At 41.7% G+C, this 16,742-nt stretch overlaps 1 protein-coding gene across 2 annotated transcripts in view; it reads left to right on the top strand.

Annotated features, from left to right (window-relative positions):
* Window positions 1–16,742, top strand: part of syt9a (synaptotagmin IXa) — a 57,941-nt gene that overhangs the window by 20,666 nt on the left and 20,533 nt on the right. The gene's annotated exons all lie outside the window — the stretch shown is intronic.

The raw sequence follows: 16,742 nt of genomic DNA, 5'->3' as shown, positions 1-16,742 counted from the left end.
ACCCTGAGCTGAGCGACCACTCATGATCGCTCCCCAGCCCGTGAGGGAGGCATCTGTCATAAGCATTACTCGACGAACATTGGCCCCCAACACGGGTCCCTGGGACAGGAACCGGGGGTCTTTCCACATGGACAGAGATCGAAGACATCGTTTTGAGACTTTGATCATGCGGAAGGGATATCCCCTTGGGGAGAACCCTCTGGTCCTGAACCACCACTGTAGGGGTCTCATGTGCAGAAGGCCAAAAGGTATTACGTTGGACGCAGCTGCCATCAGAGCCAGCAGTTTCTGGAACTGTTTTACAGTGAGTGACTGGCCTAACTTCACCCCTTTCATAGCCATAAGAATGGCACTCACCCAAGCGGGAGACAAATGTGCCCGCATCGTGGTGGAGTCCCACACTACACCCAGATAGTTGGTGGATTGAGCTGGAACTAGCACACTCTTTTTGGCATTGAGCCTCAGCCCAAGCCTCTTTATATGGGACAGAACAGCATCTCGATGTTGAACTGCTAGTTGCTCTGACTGAGCTAGAATCAACCAATCGTCGATATAATTCAGTATGCGAATGCCCTGGATCCTCAACGGAGCCAGAGCTGCGTCCACGCATTTCGTGAATGTGTGGGGTGATAATGATAGGCCAAACGGAAGAACCCTGTACTGGTAAGCTTCGCCCCCGAAAGCAAACCTGAGGAACTTCCTGTGAGAAGGATGGATGGACACATGAAAGTACGTATCTTTCAGGTCTATTGCTACAAACCAGTCCTCGGACCTGATCTGTGGTATGATCTGTTTGAGTGTCAGCATCTTGAACTTGAGCTTTTGTATTGAGCGATTTAGCATACGTAAATCTATGATAGGTCGTAGACCTCCATCCTTCTTTGGAACAATGAAATAACGGCTGTAAAACCCTGACTGATCGCTGGGAGGAGGGACCCTTTCTATAGCTCCTTTTCGCAAAAGTGTCGTAACTTCTTGTTCCATAACCAGAGACTGCTCAGGGGTTACCACTGTGGGAAGAACCCCGTTGAATCTGGGCGGGCGAGACCCGAACTGAATCTTGTAACCCTCTTTTATAGTGAGCAGTAGGGCTGGGCGATATATCGCATGCGATTCTCACGCGCATTTCGTCAGTAAAGCCGGTTCCCTGATTACCGCTAAATCGCCATCACCTGCTTTCAAATGAAGCGCCATTTAACAGACAGAGCCGTAGTTCACTGATAAGCCACGCAAATATCGCATTCATTATCGAAGGCAATTCATCTGCGATATGAACGTGATATTGCGTGGCTTATCAGTGAACTACGGCTCTGTCAGTTAAATGGCGCTCCATTTGAAAGCAGGTGATGGAGATTTACCGGTAATCAGGGAACCGGCTTTACTGACGAAATGCGCGTGAGAATCGCATGCGATATATCGCCCAGCCCTAGTGAGCAGCACCCATTTCGATATATTCGGGAGAAGTTTCCATTCTACCAGAAAATCTACTAAGGGAACCAGTCTCTTGAGACTGGCCTCTGGTGTTTCTTGAGCACCCGATTCGACGCTCTGAAACGGCGCACCGGCAGAGAACAATCGAATCAAGTGGCCGGCCCTCCTCGGAGGGTCGGTGGAGACCGCTGCGCCCTGACGCACACTGGGTGGCAGGGTTGGCATAACAATCCCCTGAGGGCGCCGAAGGGGAGCGGCTGTTAGATGTATTTTTCGCCGGCTCCCTTCAGAGTGGGCCGACCTCATCGGTTCCTGACCCACAGATATCAGGACCGCTTCGAAGCTTTCCGGGCCAGGATAACGGCGCGCAGGTCTGTTCTGCCCCTAGAAGGCTTCGGCTGAGCGGGCCGACCCGATCCCCAAGCTCTCACGGACTTGAACCAATAAGCAAGTATTATCATTTACCTGAAATTTGTCTAAACTGATTTCTGTGCTGGCTCTCTCAAAAGGGTTTAACTGTGTAATTTGCCATTCTTTGATCATCTTTCTTTCCCTCTCTTTTCTTTATTTTCACTCTTGTGTATATATATGTGTATACTTCTGTATATATTTTAGACGTATAATCTCTGTAGTCATAGCTGCATATATTAAACACTTAATTCATGCTCGATTGTTCTGTTCGTTCTTTCAACTGAAGACCAAGTCACTTTAACCTTTTTTCGATCGCTTTATGCTAATAGCAAGTTATTTTCATGGCCAGAGAATAACTCCGTTTATAATATTCTGCGAGGGACTTAGTTTGCTGGACAAACGAACAGTTTCTCTAAATAATTATTAAACCAGAACTAATCATATATGTAATTGATTATAATTCGTTGTAATTGATTCACAATATATGTTTAATTCCCCGTTGGGTCGATATATGAATCATAATTTATTCATAACCTTATGAATTATTATATTCATATTTCATATATAAATTGATTAATAACCGCTATATATATTACATATTTGGTGGAGAATTCGCGAGCAACGTTTTAAACTTGGTTTTTGGTAAAAGAGCAATGTAGAATAATTTGTGTGTGATTTAATGTACATGCGCGCTTTATTCAGTGAGAAGACGCACGGGTCCTCACTCTACGCACCGTTAACAAGCTGCTGTTTGTGTCTAAAAACACTGCGGGCCTAGCCTTGGTTGACCGTGAAATAACTGCAGTTCATTAATATTCAGACTCGTATGCAAGAGGGCGACAGTCTTTTGCAAATACAGTTTAATATTAATTTCCGCTTGAATTAACGAATTGAATCGTATTCAACGCGTTTTGAAACGAGTTTAGTGGCGAGATTCCCACTAAATCTCTTGAAAGGCCTTTATTTTACCGCTATATGAATTATTTGTGTCGTCCAAAAAAATTCACCATAGCCGGTTTGCTCCTGGGTGACGTCATTTGGCCTAGCTACCCAAACCACGTGACCCCCCTTACAAATCTAATCGGAGAGCAGTTCATCTGATTTATCGATTAATGTGTAAAATTTGGAGCTATATCAACATCCTGATCCAATGTTGATTTGTAACCCGCGGCGAAGGAATCCCACAAGCGTTACATGTTCGTGTGCACTAAGTCTGCACAAAACTTTGGGACTGATTCCCAAAGTTGTGTACTCGCGATAAGGAGTGCATGTTTAGTGTCCAGTGAATTGGCACCAAAGAATCCGCGAGATTCTATAGTGTAATCGTGATCGTGCAGTTAAAACAGCGTAAGGGTCAGAACCCCACAAGCGCGTTGGTTTTTATATCACGAATTAAAGAAAGGGGATGCAGTAACTCTGACCCGACGCCAGAGGGCAGTCTGCTCAGGTGTGGCACCCCTCCCTACTTATTGGTTGTGTGGACTCATGGACGCCACCGCGTGGACGTTCTGAGTTAAAGCCGCTCCATACTTTGAACTGAAATTATCTCCAAATTATCTTTTGCTTCTCTATACTGCGGGGAGTTGTAAAAGTAATTTGCTTTTGGTGGTTATGCTTTCCAATCGTTGTTGGAATGTGTTTTACTGATTTAAATTTAATTTAAACACGTTTAAATTTGTAATTTAAATTAAGTTTCCCTTCCAACAAGAGAATTCACTTTCTGAGAGTGCGCCCCCTGGTGGACACTGCCAGATAAGTCAATTCTCTTTTCCCTTGTATTATTTTCCTGTATTCACAGATCTACTCTTTTTTTTATTTTATTTTAGTTTATTTATTTTATTTTTATTCTACTTTGTTTTATTTCATCTATTCCCTTTTTGTCTTTTCTCTCTCTTTCTCTCAAGTTATTTCTTTATTTTTACTTTGGAAATTCATTCCCTTTTATTACTTAATGTTTTATTTTATTCACTCTTAGTTCTGGGTCCTGTTTGTTATTGGCTGGCAATAACATTCACGCACACCCAAGCCTCCCTTATTTCATACACTTATTTTGAATTTAATTAAATAACATTTAATTGAATTTTAAAATTAAGTAGTGTCAATCAGTTGGCATTTTGCTCATCAACAAGCAATTCTCTTTAGGAAAAATCACAAATAGGGAAGGCTTTCTCCTTTCTTTTTCCCATTCTGTTATTCTATGCACTCATTTAAATTTGATTGAAAAAGATTTCATTCAAATTTGAATCAAGTGCATCTGAATTATCCTCGTTACTTTCTCTTTTCCCATTCTGCTATTCTGCGCACTCGTTTAATGCAAATTTGAATCAAGTGCATCTGAACTATTTTGTTTTTGTCTTTACCCCCTTTTGCTCATTTCAGTCCTAGTTTAACTAGTTCATTCTGACTGTCATTTTAGGCTCATTTTCTTTTGTCATACACACTTAATTATTTAAATTTGGTTTAAACAAGATTTAAACTGAGATTTAAATTTACAATTAAGTTGTGTTTGTGTGACCACTTGTGTATTTGCAGACAAGGCCCTTCACTGTCTGGTGGTGAGTTGACGGTCGCCCCAGTGAGTTCCAGTGAGTGGAGCTGCCTGGCCTGGCGGGTCTTACACTAACCGTGTGTGAATCGGGGACATTCTGACCTCGTATCACGGGCAACATGCAAGGACATCAGCGAGTTGTGTATCAGGTACAGGGAGGCAACGAGCCCAGATTGACAACAAACGGCAATTTTGTTTAATTTCCCTGCTCAGGCTTCTGCACGACAGAACCGCCCGTTTGGAGTAACTGCCCGTAAAGGGGACAGATTCTGAGTTCAGGGAAAACTCAATCTTGACCGGTCACGCTGGCCGTTGGCGCAAGTACCTTACCGAAGTGCACAATGGTGCTGATGTTCCCTGTTTGAGAGGTTGCACCGTGTTACAAAGGGGACAGGTGGCCACGGACACCGCAGTAGAGTGTTTGAACGTCGAGGAAAGGTTGCCTGCCATTGAGTTCTTATCTGAGCACCCACGATTCACCCAGGCCTAAATTAGTGACATACAGTCACTTCACCTAATTGAAAGCCACAGAATATTACATATTCTTCAATTATTCAGGTGCGGGCCAACCCTTATGCTCTCGATCCATACCATCCCTCTAGGTTTTATGACGCAACAGTGCACTCGCCTTACACCGCCATAAACCCAGCTGGAGTAGGAAGTTTAAGTTTCACTTCTCCCCTCTAGCCCTTCTGTTTTAGTTTATTGTTATTCTATTTTTATTCCTTTTTATTTGTTTACTGCTCTATTTCTTATTTAATTGCATCCACCCTGTTCTGTTTTGCTTCTCTACTGTGTTTGTTTCTTTCAGTTCATGTAAAAGCAGAGGCAGTGAGAGCCATCACGGAAAACTGAGTAATAGATAGACGACCGAGCAGCGAGAGTCATCAAAGGACTCTTAGGGCTACCGCCTGTCGAAATCTTTATTCAAATTCGGCACTCACCCACACAGATTGACCCGCGTGGTCCTTTTGGCTATCGACAATTAACATTACATTCCACTAACTGTCTGCACCAGTTAACTGGAACCAAACCAAAGAATTATATAATCATGCAATATTATAAGTCGTTAGCCCTGCGCGTGCTTGCATTGGTTCTGTTTGTACTGTCTTTCTCTCGCCAACAGCAAGCTAACGTGTTCAGAGCAGCCAGCCCCAGCACCCATGGGGACGGACTCAAGACCGGGTTGGGCTCCCTGACCAGCACAATCCTGCCCAACGATGCTGTGGATCCCCAGCACCTAAGCAACGAGCAGATGGACGACAACCTGAATCGACTAATGGCCCACGATCCAACGCCGAGCTACAAAGAATGGCTCGGATGACTTTCGCCCATCGCCCACAACCTCAAGCTCCAGGCAGAGGATGCCCGGAGGAATCAGGCCCAGATTCATCGTCACCACGATCAGCGACTCGTCGAGACCCAGGACCAGCGTTGGACAGCGGACAAATCCAAACCCAAGCTGCAGGAGGAGCTGCAAAGACTTCAAAAAGCCCTTGCAGAACTCCACCTGGAGGTGGAGCGTAGAAAACTGACTGGAAAACTCCAACACAGCGAAGCTCCCCTAGCCAAAGCAGAGACTAAGCTGAAAGACAGACACACTAAAGCCCTGACCTGTGAAAATCATCTCAAACAGGCCCAGAAAGGAGTTATGGCTCCGAAACAACAAAGAGACTATGTGAATGAACTTGACACTGGTTACAGAGTACTGAAAAGTGGCATGGGAGGGGAAACACACATCACCGAGTTTCCCCTAACAAGTCAAGAAGCCCTAATTCCAAATGGGGTTAAAAGTCCACTGCCCAAAATGACCAGTGGCCAAGAACCTTCGCCGGCAGCTGTCACATCCAACCGCCAGCACCTGCGACCGGCTCTGATCCAAAAGCTTTCTGACCCTGCATCAGATCAAGGGCTCCCTGCTGCCATGGACCTAAAACGGGGCAGACTGAAAAACCCATACACTTGCTACAGCCAACTGCAAATGGCCTACTTCAGAGCACGTGGTCAGCCAGCAATGGAGGAAGGTTTCATCTTCAACACTCTGCTTCTCCGAGAGCTGCACCCTGCGGGGAGTGATCACCTGGCAGCCTTGGCCTGCTCACGCAGTATGTCTACTCAGCAGCTGCAAAATTTGGTTGACGAAGCTCACTCCAAGCAGAACACTGCTCCTGAAAAGACTGTAGAAAATCAAACCAGTTACACAGTCTCTGATCACTGCCCAGAAACCTGTCCTTACCTTGTTGAAAGACTGAGAAATGAAGCTGAAAGCCAAAATCAGACTCTCAAGTCACAAAGATGTGAGCTGAATGTGCAGTTGCACAGTCCTAATGAGGTCCACCTTGAACACACAGCTCCCATGCACCACCCCATTGGTCGAGTGAGCCTGGTACCTCCTGTGTGTGTAGCGCAAATGGACACGTTTCCCTGTTTCATCCACAAAGACCTGCTAGACTGCTTTGAGTCCTTATTGAACGCCAGACCGCTGAAAGTCTGGGCTCAAGTGTGTGAACTTCTGCCTTCCCAGTCACCCAGACCACCTGAGCCAGACGGTCAGGTCACAGAGGTCGCGGGAAATCTCCCAGCTAACCGCGGGAACCCTGTCTCAGAGCACAGTTCAAGTTCGCTACCCGGCGTACTTCAACTCACCATAGACTGTAGCTCCCTCTGCTCCAAGGTCACGACAGACTCACAGCTGAATGATGTAACTACAGCAGACATTATTCTCACACTGTGGGCAGACAACTCAGCCTTCAGCCACACACTGTTAAGTGCTCTCAGTGAAGGAACACCGGACCTCCCATTTGTCAACAAGCAAACACACTTTCCCCTAGACTTTCGTCTGCCAACCATGATGACTGTCAAGGACATCTGCGTTTTGAACTTCAAATGGAACAACCGGCACTTAACCCATCACTTCCTGGTCCTTCCAGACCTCCTGATGCACTCTAATACTCATACGGACAGTGCAAATGAGTTGTTGTGGGCCCCGATGACTGTACAGCTTCCTGTTGTTCCTGTCAACACTGCCAACTTCCTGTCAGGCCAGACTATCCAACAGGTCTGCATCCTGATCAACATACAGGAACCTGTAGTACCACCTTACACCAAAGGGGGTGCTGTTTGGATCAACATACAGGAAATTGTAGTACCACCTTACACCAAAGGGGGTGCTGTTTGGCTCCACACACAGGAAACGGTAGTACCACCTTACACCAAAGGGGGTGCTGTTTGGCTCAACAGGCAATGTGGTCTAAGCCACATGCTGGGCTCCTTCACACTTTCACCTGAAGGCGTGGAACTTGGACTTGCTCTAAAAGCCACACCGCTAACTGAAGTGTCACCCTACGTAGTTCACAGCTGGCTCAACGAATGCATGGTCGCAGACATCAGCATTCCCAAAGCCTACCATCTAGAATGGATAGTGGACCACGGCCCCTATGAATTTAAACTCAGGTTAACAGTCGTTAACTTAATACCAGCTGCCATGGTCCCAGAAGGAAGCTTAAGCAACACAAGTTTCACGGCATCCTTCAAGAGCATCTCCATCACTCCCATCAAACTGGTACCCACCAAACAGGTGCACAGAATGGAGCTGATGGAGGACCAACACCTCGCTGTACCCACAGAACAGGTGCGCAGAACGGAGCTGATGGAGGACCAACACCTCGCTGTGCCCACAGTCGCTAACCAGCCTGCCTGTGAAACTCAGGAAAGCGCTGCACCTCTGACAGCCAACCTGACAGCTAACACCACAACAGAGGAGCCATTCCCAAGGTTTGAGCCTAAAGGCCAACAGATCCAGAAAGATGCAAGTGCCCTAAAGAATGACGCAGACTGTCAAAGACTCAGAAACGTCTTGAACAAATTCAAAGTGACGTTTGACAAAGACTTTGTAGGCTGTGGTCTCACTAAACTTCACACAGTGAATAGTGCAACACACCCAAATGCTCCTCCCACCTTCATCAAACAGTACAATGGTCCTATTGCCTCACATGAACCAGTGCAGGAAACTATTCGTTTCATGGAAGAAAAAGGTGTTAGCTGCCCATGCAACAGCACCTATTCAGTCTCCATCTGGTCCGTTGTCAAACCAGACAGCAAGTGGCGACTCACCATCGACTTCAGGAAGTCAAACCAGCAAGTGCCACTGCCACGACGTGCCAGAAAGCACAAGTCTGCACAGAGCGGAGATTCAGCTGCCTGCCAAAACGGCTATAACAGCACACCAGCATTGACACTTGAGATAATGGTACCCCAACAACAGCGACCAACCTGTCACAGGTACCTCAAAGAGAATGCGTGCCAAGGAATGCCCACGGCCTACGTCGATGGACGTTCCTACATCCATGAGGGCATCCTACAGGCAAGTGCAGGGGTACGATGGTTAAGCGACCAACCCTGCCAATCACAGAATGGCAGGTGGGGTCCCCAATCATGTCAGTATGGTGAAGCAGCAGCTACCCTCATAACTCTTCAAGTCTCCTCTGTCCATAACATCAGAGAACTCAGGTGCACAGACTCACACTATGCCAGACCTTGTTTCACATGCCATCTTCTGGGCTGGAAACAAACTGGTTTCAAGACTGAATGCAACAAGCAGGTGAAACATCAACACCTGTTCCAGACACGTGATCACCTCACCCAAGCACACGACACGATCGCTTACGGGGAAAAGGTGAAAAGACGCTTAAAGCAACCAGGGCGTGACAAAGGCGTGAACGACCAAACTAATGCCCTCGCCAAGACTGGCACCCTGCATAACAAGCTATGGTCACACCCACCCCATTCACCCACCCTTAGTGTGGCAACAACAACCCGCAGCCAGCGGACTGTTCCTGCAACATTTCCCGCCTTACTGCCACTGCCACTGCCACTGACAACCAAACTTGCCAACACTTCCATGCGAAATGTTTTGCACCACCACTCATACCCCTCCAATCTCCCGTTCACGGCACCTCGTCCCATGACGGCCCCTGGCAACAAACGACTACATGAGACCAACCACATGCTGCGTGCGGGAGTGAACTTTCTAAAATATGTCCCTGATGTCCTCACAGCGCCAAAGCTTGTACTGCCACAGGGCCAAAAGGGGGGTGAACTGATATACACCCACGACACACCATGCGCCAAACACCATGGCACCAGAACTATTTATGAGACTTTGGAACAAGTGCCGTACTGGCCCAGCATGCAGAAAGATGTGGCAGAGTATGTCAGAGAATGTCAGGTTTGCTGTCAAGTCCAAACTGTAAACCCAAATCACAGAGCTCCACTGCAACGCAGAGGAGTCACGTTTCCACGGTCAGTCGACCAGAAAGACTGGACTGTAAAACCTCATCTGATGCTCATGGCCATCTCCGTAAAGCTCCGGACCTGAGCTATTCACTGAGAGATGTCACATAACTGACAGATGCATTTTTCTATGTGTTTAATGATACTGTGAAGAATGGACTCCATCTCGAAATCCGATTTGATGGTCATTAAGTATGCAAATTCATCTCGGAGACCAAACAAAGGAACTTTGCCCACCAAAGAGTGCTGCGCATCTATTGGCCGCTACAATTCAGGAGGTGTGTTAGCTTGGGTTTCCATAAAAACAACGACACACACCTTCTCCTTGTTCTCCCGGTGACCTCCCGATCGCCTCGTGCACGTCTCTCCGGACGCCTCAGGTGACCGCGCTTCCCAACCACGCGCGCAGCTCGGGAGGACCACTTCCTTAGACTCTCTCTCTCTTCGGCTAAGTTACTCTTCAGTTTAAACCTCGTTTGAAAACCCCGCCGGAGAAACCCTCTCGGAAAAGACCAACCAAGCCAAGTGCATTGAAACTGCTACACACGGACTTGAACCAATAAGCAAGTATTATCATTTACCTGAAATTTGTCTAAACTGATTTCTGTGCTGGCTCTCTCAAAAGGGTTTAACTGTGTAATTTGCCATTCTTTGATCATCTTTCTTTCCCTGTCTTTTCTTTATTTTCACTCTTGTGTATATATATGTGTATACTTCTGTATATATTTTAGACGTATAATCTCTGTAGTCATAGCTTCATATATTAAACACTTAATTCATGCTCGATTGTTCTGTTCGTTCTTTGAAGACTGAAGACCAAGTCACTTTAACGTTTTTCGATCGCTTTATGCTAATAGCAAGTTATTTTCATGGCCAGAGAATAACTCCGTTTATAATATTCTGTGAGGGACTTAGTTTGCCGGACAAACGAACAGTTTCTCTAAATAATTATTAAACCAGAACTAATCATATATGTAATTGATTATAATTCGTTGTAATTGATTCACAATATATGTTTAATTCCCCGTTGGGTCGATATATGAATCATAATTTATTCATAACCTTATGAATTATTATATTCATATTTCATCCATAAATTGATTAATAACTGCTACATTCATTACATTCTACAGGGCTTTGTGTGTAGGGTAGGTTTTTTTAACGATGATGCTGACACAGTAGAGAGATAGCTCGCAAGCGTCTCTTCAACCTGTGGCATCATCGTATATACCCCCGTGCTTCAGCACCCACAATAGTCGAATAAATCGACGTCGAGGGCACAAAAACACGAGAAGTATGTGGTTTTCTCCATGACTTTGATAGCTGTAATCTAGCCACAGCTTGTTACTACCTTCAGTAATTCCTCAATGGCTTTATCATCATGTGAGGAACGCTCAGAGGCAGCAAGAAGAGAATTGTCGTCCCCCACGTGAGCTGAAGAAGCACCGGAGTGCACTTCATTATCGTGCGAGGAGACACACGGATCAGGTGACAAAACGGGCGAAAGGGCAGGACCCGTCTCCCGTTCATCAGCGAGATCCATTCGCGAGCCCTACGATCATACTGTGGGTGCTGGTCGCTGGAAGAAAGAGAGAGAGACGAGTACGAAGCATTTTAAATGTGAACAGTTCACAATGCTCTCACTCGCCACCTTCCAACGCAAGGGCAGCGTGCTCTTCCCCCAAACAAACAAAACAGTATGGGTGTGTGTCCGATTCAGAGATTGGACACGAACACGGAGGCACACACCGTCTGCCTTGTTCACTCATACTTTCTCTCTTATATTATATATATTATATATACTGTATGTGTGTATATATATATATATATATATATATATATATATATATATATATATATATATATATATATATATATATATATATATATATATATATATATAATATGTTCAATTTCACTTGCGCTGCAGAGTGAAAGGAGGAACAGATGAGAGAAAGTTTCTGTGCTCTGCCTATCAAATCTAACTCTCGACAAGAGGGAAAGAGAGAAATGATAGAGCTGCTTGTGATACACACGGTTTCACACACAATTTCACACACAACTTCACAGAATGGCCTCTAAAGACAAAAGACCTGCTGATGCACAGGTGGCACATCTAATTATAGCCTCGCTTACGACATATTCCAATGACGTCACGCAAGGCCATACATATGGGTCAATTTCAGTGACGTTGTTTTACACATATATTCACAGCTGGTCATGACTAAAGACGTTCCCACAGCGCTCTATTAAGCGCAGCTTAGAGTGTAGCCTTTGAAAGGGAACTTGTTTTTCACTGGCATGTCTCTTAGGTGTTGAGGACTAGTGTCTCTTTGAGCTTACATTCAGTATGAGTAAAATACCTAAGTACTGTTTACGAGTTTGAGTACCCATATAATGTTAGCGTAAGTGATAAATATATTTGGCTTGCTGTCTGCTATAAAGGGGCTCAGAGAGGATATTCTACTTGAGCTCTGATTGCCCCCTATTATGTAGGCAAAAAAATAAATAAATAAAAAAAAAATATATATATATATATATATATATATATATATATATATATATATATATATATATATATATATATATTTAAAAAAAAAAATACTCAATCAAGGCTACTCAATCAAAAGATTAAACCTAAAAGCCAAGTATACTTAGATTACTTAATTATACTTTTAAGTATATCTCAATCAAAAGAGAGTACAAGTAGGCCAAATATACTTAGGCCCAGTTTCACAGACAGAGCTTAACCTAAACCAGGATTAGGCCTAAGTAGGCTTTTAAGTAGCTTTTATAAACAAACTTTAGAAGGAAAAAAAAAAACTTTACTGGTGAGCCATCATCATCATCACAACATTTTGTTTTATGTTCTACAGAAGAAAGTCATAAAGGTTTGGAACAACAAGAGGGTCAGTGAAGCATTACAGAATCTTTAGGTTATTTTGGATATTATATAGATTATTTGGGGTATTTTGATATGTTGGGATAACTATTACATTAATCCTGTAGTATTTATATTTGGTTGAACTATATTCTTTTAATGCCGTCTTTATTTATAATGTTGGAAGCTGCCATGGCATACTGATCTATTTCAAACTTCAATGATCATGAGGAACCAATTAATAGAATCTTCTGTTCATTGCAAATTGTTTTATTCACCGGCAGCAATTTCAGCACAAATCTATAAAACCATTTCCCTCACAACACAAATCATATACGTGAGTTCACATGATCACACACATTTGAAAAGCCACAACTAAATCATGTGGAATGGCAGCTGTGAAATTTGAATGGAGTATAACGGTCTACTGGTCATAGCAAGCTTGACATAGCTAAGAAAATATAAATCTAGATTTTATTTTATTTTATTTATTTGGCTTTTGGAAGATAATTGATATGTATTAATATGATTTTATATCTTTTTTTTATGATTTGTTCTTAAGCACAAATTAACAGTTAAACAGTAACTTAATGATCAAATAAATATTCATATTCTGTTGCTTTTGTATCAACATCAAAATCATTTAAAATATTCTGTGAATATAAGTGTATTAGCAATTTTGTCACCATTTCCCAAAAAAAAAAAAAAAAAAAAATTATATATATATATATATATATATATATATATATATATATATATATATATATATATATATATATATATATATATATATATATATATATATATATAACAATTATACAATAATTTCAGCTTCAGAAAGAACCCACCATTGGAGGCCAAAAACTGATTTATTCAAACCCACTCTGTTGTGCCAGATGTCTCAGCCATACCAATCTGGAGTCTAGTAAACATAGCAGTTTTTCAAGTGCATACGCAATGAACTGACTCTGAGGGGCATTTTGAAATAAAACCACAGCACGTGTTAGAAGAAAGCGCAGGACTTTGAATATTAATTCAAAAAGAATAAGTAGAGCTCATTTAAGACACAACTCAAGCTAATGAGACAGGTCTACCATGATCTGTCATAACAATCCACAAATACAAAATTCAGAGTGCTAGAGAAAATCCCAAATGGCCTCATTCAAGTGTGCTGTAGCTCAGTGCTCACTAAACAGCAGAATAGAATGAATTAGTACAGTTTCTCTTTCAGTAGAAATATAAATTATGATTATTGCCTTAAACAGTGTCTGCTTTTGTAAAAAAGAAAGAAAAATTCTTAGTAAACTCTGATATGTCATTATACAGTCAGCCAGTCATTATCACAAAATAAACAGACAGTCATTATGTATCACCCCCTGGGTTTATTTTGTAATAATGACTGACTGTACATTATCTTACTTATTTGACCATATACCAAATAGACCAAATAGATATCTTACTTATTTGACCATTTACCAAATAGATACATGAAATATTGATTTGATCTGAATCTATTATGTGATAAGGGATTATAGAGTGATACAAGAGACATGCTATGGGAAATTAGTTGATGGGGTCAAGAATAATTTTTACAGTTTATTACAATAAACAAAGTACAATGGGAGTCTTAAAGTCACGTATAATAGGAATAATGTGTTTCCATTAGTTTTATCAATGCATCCAGGTTTTACAGAAATATTTTATATAAGAACAACTTTAAAGGTGTCTGAATGTTCACAAATCCTCTGTCCTTTCAAAGAAAGACTTGTGGGAAATTTAGTTGATGAATCCTTTGCTAATGTGTTCAAAATGCAGACAAAATCCAGTAGCATGGCTCTCATTTACAAATAACTGATGGAAATACTTTGCCTGAAAGTGGCTAATTTATCCAGATGGAACTTTTAACAACAGTTGTAAAGTTAATGTTTCACATAGTGATTTTTGTGGGCATGCAGTATGTTATATACACCACAATCTGAACTTATTTGCATTGAATTTTATGTCAAAACATATCAGCTTTAGTAAATCAAGTAAATTGTGCATGGAGTATCTTTATAAAAGAGCAGCAGTTGTCCTTGAGCATTTGTTCACCCTTTCTAAATGGCAGGACCACTAGCTTCTCAGATTCTGTACAAAACTCATCACAGCACTAGAATGACCTTTTATTGTCAGAACCAGCACAACCCCTGGTTATCTTCATCATGAGCCTCAGGCATACAATGGAGTGTCAGATTTTTCACCTTGTATGGTGTTCAGACATGATAGGTAAATGCCATCTTAGAACAAAAAAAAAACAAAAACAAAAACAAAACAAACATAGAGTCTGACAGCTGCTAGTCTTATTCTTGGACACCCCCAGTTCCAAAATCAAGAGTGACCAGACTTCTACAGTAAGTGCTTCTGAGGAAATATAATTGCTGGATTTGCCATCAATTTGAAACCTACTCAAAGTTTTCTCAGAGGCACTTAGTAGCAATTACGCTAGACATCTAAATGAGCAGATGTACATGAGGGGGCATATAATAATATTTATTTTAAAGAATGACAAAATAATGGCAGAATTAAGAAATTATTATATCATGGCCTATTATATTGCTCGCAATGTTGCCTATAGACAGCATGAAGTTTATTATCAATGATAAAAGAATATGTAAGAACATAAAATAGTATAGGCCTTTTTTATCCATCCCATCTCACAGCCTTTTAAATCCATTCACTGATCGTGTCTTTATTTATTTATATATTTATTTATATTCATATTAAACCAGAAAAAAAAAAAATACATAGCATATTCTATTAACATTTAGCCTATAACAAACTTCATTCAAATACTGCTATAGGCATCATCACAATAAGTTAATATAACAATTTCTTAATTCCATGCTTTTTCTTAATTAAAAATAAATATTATTATAGTCTATGCATTTCTGATAATTCCAGGTTGCTACGGTTGCACAGGTTGTTTACACATTTAACTCGTGGCCATGAGAAATATGATGTTCCCTCAACATGAAGTTGTAGCCACGAGGAAAAAATATAGATTGTTGTGTTATTTTCTTATATAAGAATACGAATAAATAAATTAATATTCCAGTCAAATCACTACAGCAAGAATCCTTTTACACAATAAAGCCAATATCTCTTTGCTTTGAAAATAACTGTCCTTCTCTATATCAGCTAGTTTTGAATTACTGTGAGCATAACATGTAACAACGCTAAACTGTCCGTAGTCGTGAATGCGTGTGTGTTTGTGTGAGTCCCAATGGGGAGGGTTGGGGAAAGACCTGCAACCTACCTCTGAAAAATCATCACAAAGAAAATTAATGGATGGGCGAGAGATGGCCCAAAGAATCACCAAGAGTCAGATATGACTGAAATGATTAATGAATGAATTAATAGTAAGAGTTCTGTTAAATCCTCCTTTTTTCTTCCTTTTTAAGTTATCATTGTGAAGTTCAGATGAATAGGTGTTAGAAAAGCTCATCTCACATTCTCGGCTGAGTTATTTCCAGAGCAAGTGATAACACGGCTGTTACTTTTTAATGCTGCTGACGTTAGTGTTGCTCTGATATGATGCAAAGTGCTATGAAAGAATTCATGGGATGGAACCCATTTCTTCCTCGATGGACTCCATGTAATTTACATTTACCAAATTTTGCATGATTTTCAGTGAATACTTGAAGGCACAAAATGTAAGACTTTTGGATTAAAATATCTAAAAACTACTAGAACAATGTTATACATTTTATTGACTTGTGTCTGACATTATTATAAATGTTTCCAACAACATTTACATCCAGAGAAATCAGCTATTTTAACCAGTGTAACATCCAATGTCATTGGGTCACCTGTCAATGACGTCATAATCCAAGTTACTCTTGATTTCCTGTTTTAGTACCGTAGAAACCATGTAAACACATATGCTTTAATATATTTTGTGTTTTATTAGACAGGTGAGCAACTGTTTGAATACCTTTTATTGACAAAAAATGTTATCTAAAAATCTAAGGTTATGTATATAACCCCAGTTCCCTTTTGAGGGAACGAGACGCTGCGTCATTATGTATGATGCTATGGGAACGCTCCCAGCGTAACTGGTGTCTGAAACGTGTGCTACAAGTAAATCAGGATTGGCTACGGTAGTAGGATGACGTCACTGGTGCACTATAAAAGGCATCC

The sequence above is a fragment of the Megalobrama amblycephala genome, linkage group LG19 (assembly GCF_018812025.1).
Source record: "Megalobrama amblycephala isolate DHTTF-2021 linkage group LG19, ASM1881202v1, whole genome shotgun sequence".
NCBI classification, from domain to species: domain Eukaryota; kingdom Metazoa; phylum Chordata; class Actinopteri; order Cypriniformes; family Xenocyprididae; genus Megalobrama; species Megalobrama amblycephala.
The sequence above is the reverse complement of the archived record's forward strand: the minus strand, read 5'-3'. Positions and strand labels throughout refer to the sequence as shown.